We start from the raw sequence: 8,484 nt of genomic DNA on the forward strand, positions 1-8,484 counted from the left end.
CGGTGATGTTGATAACACCTGATGACACCACTCATTTTTGTTATGTACACCCCAATACTACAATATAGAGCCTTCAGGTGCTGTAACCAGAGACGGTTTAGAAACATATATGTGTGTATACATATATAGCCTATATATATATATATATACATGTGTGTAGAGCATCTTTGCTGTAACCCCCCTCTGGCGGCCATCTTGGAGGTCCTCAGCTCTGTGAACAGCTGACTGTGTTTCTGTCGTCTCAACAGAATTGAACAGACGGTTAATTTCTGTCTGTTTCTGACTGAACTGATCATTTCATCACTGATCCATCTGATTGATTTAGTGTTTAGATAATGTCAGCTTGTTAGCTAGCTAACCATAGCATCTGGTCAGCTAACATCACTGTCTTGTTGTTAACACATCTGATTAGCACACTAGCTAACGTAGCTAGTAGCAGCTAGCGTTAGCGTGTTCACATTAACATCAGTGTGTTTGGTGGCTAGTTAGCTAGCTAACAGTTTGTTCAGGTTAACTGAGCTGACTCTTCTCAAGCTACAACTCAGAGTGTTTTGGAGTAGAGACTAGGGCTAAAGACAAGACAGTTTACTGTGTCACAGTAACCAAATCCACCTTATCACACTATTCACTTTTACTGAGAACGTTACTGAATGGATCTACAGCCACACCACAACAAGCTGACTCAGCTGCTCTCTGCTTCTAGCTGCTTGATACAGATTTACACTTTATTAACTAACAGACAATTTACCGCTTTAATTGTGAAGGCTGACTCGCCTAATTTCCGGTATCACGCTGTGTAACTGTTGTTATCTTGACGCAGCGGGTCGGTGTTTCTGTGCTTTCTGGATTCACTTCTACCGTCACTATCATCTCGACACCCGGTGTTAACGGGAGCAGAGGACGGCAGGTGAAAACACTCAGTAACGGGAACAAAGGCGGGAACCGACGGGTCGACCGTCACTGTGACACCAGCGACACGAATAACAAAGAGCCAGAATAACAGATAATACGTCCGGTCAGAACTTTCAAAATAAAAGTGCCATTGTTGAACCGGTGGTGTAATGTTTTTGAGTAAGTGTAAATAAAGAAAAATCTGAAAAGGAGGAATCTGCTCAAAATTAAAACACAATTGGGTTTTTTTTTCTAAAAACTAATTTTTACAGCATTTTTTTATTTTTTTATTTTTATTTACTAGATGTGTGCATTCTCCAAGGGTGGATTTCTCTGTCCTCTGTGCTGAAGGTCAGTCAGCTCATGCAGCAGGTTGGGCTTCAGTGTTTTGCTCAAGGACACTGTGGCAGCTGTGGTCACAGTGGGGATTGAACCAGAGCCTCTGGCTGGGGGGCAACCTGTCATCCTGCCTCTATTCTTAGCCATAGAGACCTATGCAAGATATTTATGGTTTGGGTCCATATTTAATATAATGATTCCAGTTCCAATACACCCCAATATTTGCTTTTAACAGTGACACCGTTTACGCTTTTATTTTGAAGGCTGAATCGCTGAACTTCCTGCACTGCTATGCCTAACTGCGGTTGTCTTGACGCAGCTCTGACAGTCCACCAAGTCGGCATGACAACGCGCTCTCGAGGGCAAACGGGGTTGACGGGCGCGAGGATGGCAGGTGAAAATGCCTGGTAACGGGAACAGCGGCGGGAACCGACAGACCGAGCGGACCGGGACCGGCGCCGCTGATGTCCCGGCCATGGAGAGACACAGACCGGTAACGGTGACGGTCCCGGTGACGGTAACGGCGGTCAGCCTGCTGCTCAGCGTCCTGTCGTTACTGCTGCTGGTCACCGCCATCTCCACCGACCACTGGTACGAGACCGACACCCGCAGGCACAAGGAGAACTGCGACCGGCACGGCTCGGACTCCAACGACCAGAAGAACCGGGAGATGCCGATCTACCACCTGCCGCTGGTGGACACCGGCGGAGCCAAGCGGGACGTGGCGCTGATGAAGCCGGTGCACGTCGGCAGCAGAGAGGAGGAGCTGCTGGAGAACTGGCGGGCCATCCTCGGTATGGGGATCCTGGAGACGGAGTGCGGCAGACCGCTGTTCTCCACACACTCCGGCCTGTGGAGGAAGTGCTACTTCAAGGGCCTGGACCTGGACATCGACAAGCTCATCTCCAAGGGTGAGTACACTGGAAAGTACACGCTGGTACTATTGTACACAGTCGGTGGTATACTGCAGTACACAGTATAGAGTATTGAAGGAAACTGTATTTTATAGGATGTAAACTCATCAGCAAGGGACCGGTGAGGGAGATATTATACTGTAGTACACAGTGGTACACAGTATACTATAGTTCATAGTGTTACGGTAGGCTATACTGTAGTATACAGTATGAAGTATTGAAGGAAACGCTACTTCAAAGGCTCGGATAGATAAACTCGTCTCCAGTGTTAAGTGGACTACACAGTATTCAGTGTCTTCGTATCTCCAAAATATCAACTTTTCAGGAACTAAGACAAACAGCCTTGTTTTTAGCTTGGAGGAAATGCATTTCTCTCTTTATCCAGCGGCTTTTGAAAGAGTTTTATAAGCCGAAGAGGTCAGAGAATTCATTCAACCTATAGTGGAATGTGTAATCCTTGAATTGAAGTTAAATCATGAACCAAAATTGCAGTTAAGAGGTTTTCACACGACAACAGAGATACAGTACAGTATTGTAGGAAATGCCGCTTTTAGGAATGAATGTGGACATCGATAAACTCGTCTCCAAGGGCAAGATCACTGATGGACTATAGCATACAGTATACAGTAGACAGTATTATATACAGTAGGAAATAGTACAGAGTATATAGTATTGTAGTATTGTAAAGGCCTGGGTGTGGATGTAGATATAAACTGAGGTTTAACCCTCACAGCACTCTGTGTGTTATGGCAGTACAGTGCAGGCTGTAGTATAATAGTACAGTATAAATAGTGCTTGTTGTCGTGCTGTTTATAGTTTATTATATAGTATATAATGTAGTGGTATGGTTGTTACAGAATACAGTGTTGATGTGATGATTGTAGTATACTAGCATAGTACATAATGTATCATATAGTATATGATACATTATGGTGATATCATAGTAGATATAGTATAATATAGTATAGTATAATACAGTACAAAATAGTATGATATAGTAAAGTTCAGTAGTATAGTATATTAACGTATAGTATAGTAGTATAGTAATGTATAGTAGCGTATAGTAACATTGTACACATAATTCAGTATAGTATAGTAAAATATAGTATCGTATAGTATTGTGTAACGTAGTATAGTTACGTATAGTATAGTTTATTAATATAGTAGTATATAGTATACTAGTGTGTAATGTGTAATATAGTATAGCATAGTGTAATATAGTAATGTATAGTAACAGAATAGCATAGTAACGTATAGTGTAGTAGTATAGTAGTATTGAAACATACAGTATAGCATAGTATAGTATAGCAACATATAGCATAATATAGTATAGTACAACAACATATAGTATAGTATATAGTATACTATAGTATAGCAACATATAGTACAGTATAGTATAGTATATTATAGTATAGTATAGCTACATATAATATAATATAGTATAACAACATATAGTATAGTATAGCAACATATGATATAGTATAGTATAGTAACATATAGTATAGTATAGTACAGTACAGCAACATATAGTATAGTATAGCAAAATATAGTATAGTATAGCAACATATAGTATACTATAGTATAGCAACATAATAGCAATATATAGTATAGTATAGTATAGTAACGTGTAGTATAGTAGCGCATAATATAGTAATGTATAGTAACATATAGAATAGTATAGTAACATATATTATATTGCAATATGCTATATGTTTCTATAAACATGCAGTATAGTATTGCATAGTATATCATAGCACATCGTTAGTGTAGTATAGTGTAGAATAGTATAGTAACGTATAGTAATGTATAGTATAGCATGGCATGGCACAGTAATGTAGAGAAATGTGTAGGAATTTATAGTATAGTATAGTATAATATAGTATAGTAGTGTTGTATGATATAGTATAATATGGGTAGTAATATCTTTACATTATACTGTATATAGGAGGGAATACAGTGATATGTTGACAGTGAACAGTGGTTCTGTAACTGGTCAGACAGACTGGTCTGACTGGTCAGACTGGTCAGACTGGTCAGACTGGACAGACCGGTCAGACTGGTCAGACTGGGATCAGAAGCTTCATGCTGCAGTGTGTACCGGCTGTTTGTGCTGCAACACATCAGACTGACGAGGCGGCTAACGAGGAGCTAATTAGCATGTAGCAACACAACGCACTGCCCTCTGGGAGTTTTACTGAAGCGTCTGAAGGGTTAAAGCCTCTGACTGAGCTGCTGCTGCTGATGCACCGAAAACTGTCTGCTGCAGGCAGGCAGCTCCGGCTGCGTGGGAGAGAAAATACATCCTGAAGGCATCGCCGTGCCCGGGAAAACCTGGTGAAACCCGGGAAAACCTGGTGAAACCCGTCTGAACCTGGTGAAACCCGTCTAAACCTGGTGAAACCCGTCTAAACCTGCTGAAACCCGTCTAAACCTGGTGAAACCCGTCTAAACCTGCTGAAACCCGTCTAAACCTGGTGAAACCCGTCTAAACCTGCTGAAACCCGTCTAAACCTGGTGAAACCCGTCTAAACCTGGTGAAAACCGTCTAAACCTGCTGAAACCCGTCTAAACCTGGTGAAAACCGTCTAAACCTGGTGAAAACCGTCTAAACCTGGTGAAAACCGTCTAAACCTGGTGAAACCCGTCTAAACCTGGTGAACAATGGTAAAACCCGGTAAAACCTGTATGGTAAAACCTGGTAAAACTTGGTGAAACTGAAACCCAGCTAAACCTGGTGAAACCTGGTGAAACCTGTCTAAACCTGGTGAAACCCGTCTAAACCTGGTGAAACCTGGTGAAACCTGGTGAAACCTGTCTAAACCTGGTGAAACCTGGTGAAACCTGGTGAAACCTGGTGAAACCCGTCTAAACCTGGTGAAACCTGGTGAAACCTGGTGAAACCTGTCTAAACCTGGTGAAACCTGGTGAAACCTGGTGAAACCTGTCTAAACCTGGTGAAACCTGGTGAAACCTGGTGAAACCCGTCTAAACCTGGTGAAACCTGGTGAAACCTGTCTAAACCTGGTGAAACCCGTCTAAACCTGGTGAAACCTGGTGAAACCTGGTGAAACCTGTCTAAACCTGGTGAAACCTGGTGAAACCTGGTGAAACCTGGTGAAACCCGTCTAAACCTGGTGAAACCCGGTGAAACCTGCTCAGTCTGCTGCAGGTCTTACTGTCGGTGTTTCTGTCGGCAGTCGAGCCGCTGAGCGTCTGAAACAGCTGATTGTCACGAAGCGCCGCCCTTCAGCTCTGATACTGTCACCGCCGCTTTAATCTGATCCCCGGTCAGCTGATATCGATAGCTGATACTGGACTGGTTAGACTGGGTTCAGACTGGTTAGACTGGGTTCAGACTTCAGCCTAATTTACATAGCACTTATCTAAAAGCAGTTTACAAACTGTTTTACAGGAAGACAGAAAAACAATATGAGACATATGAAAATAGAACAAATTCAAAAAGAAAACTGGTTAATAAATAAATGCACAAAGAAAAGAAAAATCCTAATAAACAATACCAGAATAAATAATAAGAAAATGTTTTATTTGTAAAGCACTTTTCAAAGCAAAGTTACAGTGTGTTCTAAAGGAAACTAACAAAGACAGACTTAAAGCTCCACATCATGTAAAGCAGGACTCCCTCTCCTCTGTGATGATAAAGGAGTTGGATGTGTATCTAAACATGGTGAAAGTATCAAAACTAAATCCACACAATCCATATTAGAAAAGCGAGCCTCTAAACGAGCCGTTTGGACTTCCGTAACTTTGTGGCGTCACAAAGGTTCGCTCATTATCATTTCTGTAAGAAATAATAGACTAACAAAGTGTTTTTTTCAAAGCGGTCGAGCGGTCGTCATCGTTTATTACCGGAGAGTTTTCCCTACCTGTAGCCGCCGGGCCGCGGCGTCTCACGTTTCGCTCTCGAAACGGTTAGCCGATCGGAACGGAGGGTCGTTAATATTAATGAGCCTTAAAGACACGGCGACAGAAACGGCCTGTTCTTGGTAAGGCTCAGAGAGATGCTGGAAAATGAACGTGGAGAAATGGATTGAGAGTGTTTTTGGTTCATGACACCACACACACAGCTTTGAATGGACAGAAAGACACTAAATAAAACTCTGGACAGGAGGATATGGAGCTTTAAAGCTTCTCTAGTCAGATTTTGCTGTCAAGCTGCAGCGTCTCCTCAGTGTAAACAGGAAGTGATGCGGCAGCAGAGCAGAGCGTCTCATCCCCACTAACTGAGTCGCTGTAGAGTCTCTCTGTTTGCCCAAATTTAATTCTCCTGTTAGTTTGCTCACTGGTGGGAAATCTTCTCCACACAGGAAGAGACAGATCCAGACTGAAGAGGGAAATCCAGAAGTGTCTCCTGAAGAGAAAGAGCCGTCTGAACTCTAGCAGCTTCCAGACGGCCTGAAGACCGCTAAGAGACGAGCACAGATAATGTTTTAACTTCTGATGAATCTTGAAGACAGAAATCATGACGTTAAAATCATGAATTCACACCACGGAGCGTCAGAGTCCCTCTGACTCCGTGGCTACCTGTCGACAGAAATCACTGAAATCGCTGAAATCACTGATGTTCGTTGCAGGATTAGATGGAAAAAGTGAGACAGAATCTGCTTTGTCAAAGTCTGTCTCCCACTTTTTTTTGCCTATTTACAATTATTAGTAAACAGATTATTTTCTTTGTTCCATCATCATAAATTTCCTCCGACCGGATTTCGGTGTTCCACTTGTTCAGACTGAAAGGTTTAATAAACATAAAGAAAGAGATTCACTTCAAAACAATCCAGCAGCAGGACTAGTTTTTTATATATCATCAGAATCTGCTTTGTCGGCGTTCCTTTATGTGCTAGAAGTGATTTTCAGACTGTTCCTCCAGACAACGGCAGTGAATGGAGAGAGAAAAAAACACAATTCTCCAGTCTGCTCTACCGGAGCAACAGATCACAGAATCACTGATCTGGGGGTTTTATCATGAGGAAGATGCGACCACAGTTGACTTTCCAGGCTGCAGAGCGCCTGCAGCTCTGCAGCCTGGCAGCCTGCCGCTCTCTGGAGGTCAAACACAACAGACTTCAGTCAACACATTACATTACATTAGGTTACATTACATTAAATTAGATTAGATTACATTATGTTACACATCATAACGTTGCATTAGACGAGACTAGATTACATTACATTAGATAAAAGGAAACTCTATTGATCCCTGTGGGGAAAGTGGGCTGTTGCTGCAGCAGAAAGTAATATATGGATGAGAACAGAATATACAGAGTAGACTGCTGGAGATTAAACAACAAGTAACTGCAATAAAAGAACATATTGAGGATAAAAAAACAAGATGAAGAAAGACACAAACACTGTTGTTTTATCATGGAAATTAATGTTCAGGAGACAAATTCAGAATTTTGATTTTATTTGACGGCTTTTTATTTTATTTGAACCTTTATTGAACCACCTTTGTCCCAGATTAAAGACTCCATGAAGCGGCATCCTGTTGAAACAGGATGTGGGGGCGGGGCATAACGCAGGGAGGGATCAATCAAAAGTGTAAACCAATGGGAGATCAGTTAGGGAGAGAAAGGCAGTTTGATTGGATGGGAGTGGCGGGACTGTTCAGAAATCTGTGATGTTTTATTGGTTGGAGTTTTTATGTCGCCTCTTGGTGCAGCATGATGTCACCGTTAAAGATACTCTGTTTTCAGGAAGGTTCAGAAGTCCAGCTGCAGGTTCAGGAGTCCAGCTACAGGTTCAGGTGTCCAGCTGCAGGTTCAGGAGTCCAGCTACAGGTTCAGGTGTCCAGCTGCTGGTTCAGGTGTCCAGCTACAGGTTCAGGTGTCCAGCTGCTGGTTCAGGTGTCCAGCTGCAGGTTCAGGTGTTCCAGCTGCAGGTTCAGGTGTTCCAGCTGCAGGTTCAGGTGTTCCAGCTGCAGGTTCAGGTGTTCCAGCTGCAGGTTCAGGTGTCCAGCTGCTGGTTCAGGTGTTCATCTGCAGGTTCAGGTGTCCAGCTGCTGGTTCAGGTGTCCAGCTGCAGGTTCAGGTGTCCAGCTGCAGGTTCAGGTGTTAATCTGCAGGTTCAGGTGTTCCAGCTGCAGGTTCAGGTGTTCATCTGCTGGTTCAGGTGTCCAGCTGCAGGTTCAGGTGTCCAGCTGCAGGTTCAGGTGTTCCAGCTGCTGGTTCAGTTCCAGCTGCTGGTTCAGGTGTCCAGCTGCTGGTTCAGGTGTCCAGCTGCAGGTTCAGGTGTTCCAGCTGCTGGTTCAGTTCCAGCTGCTGGTTCAGGTGTCCAGCTGCTGGTTCAGGTGTCCAGCTGCAGGTTCAGGTGTTCCAGCTGCTGG

Source organism: Centroberyx gerrardi, chromosome 3 (genome assembly GCF_048128805.1).
Source record: "Centroberyx gerrardi isolate f3 chromosome 3, fCenGer3.hap1.cur.20231027, whole genome shotgun sequence".
Classification (NCBI taxonomy): domain Eukaryota; kingdom Metazoa; phylum Chordata; class Actinopteri; order Beryciformes; family Berycidae; genus Centroberyx; species Centroberyx gerrardi.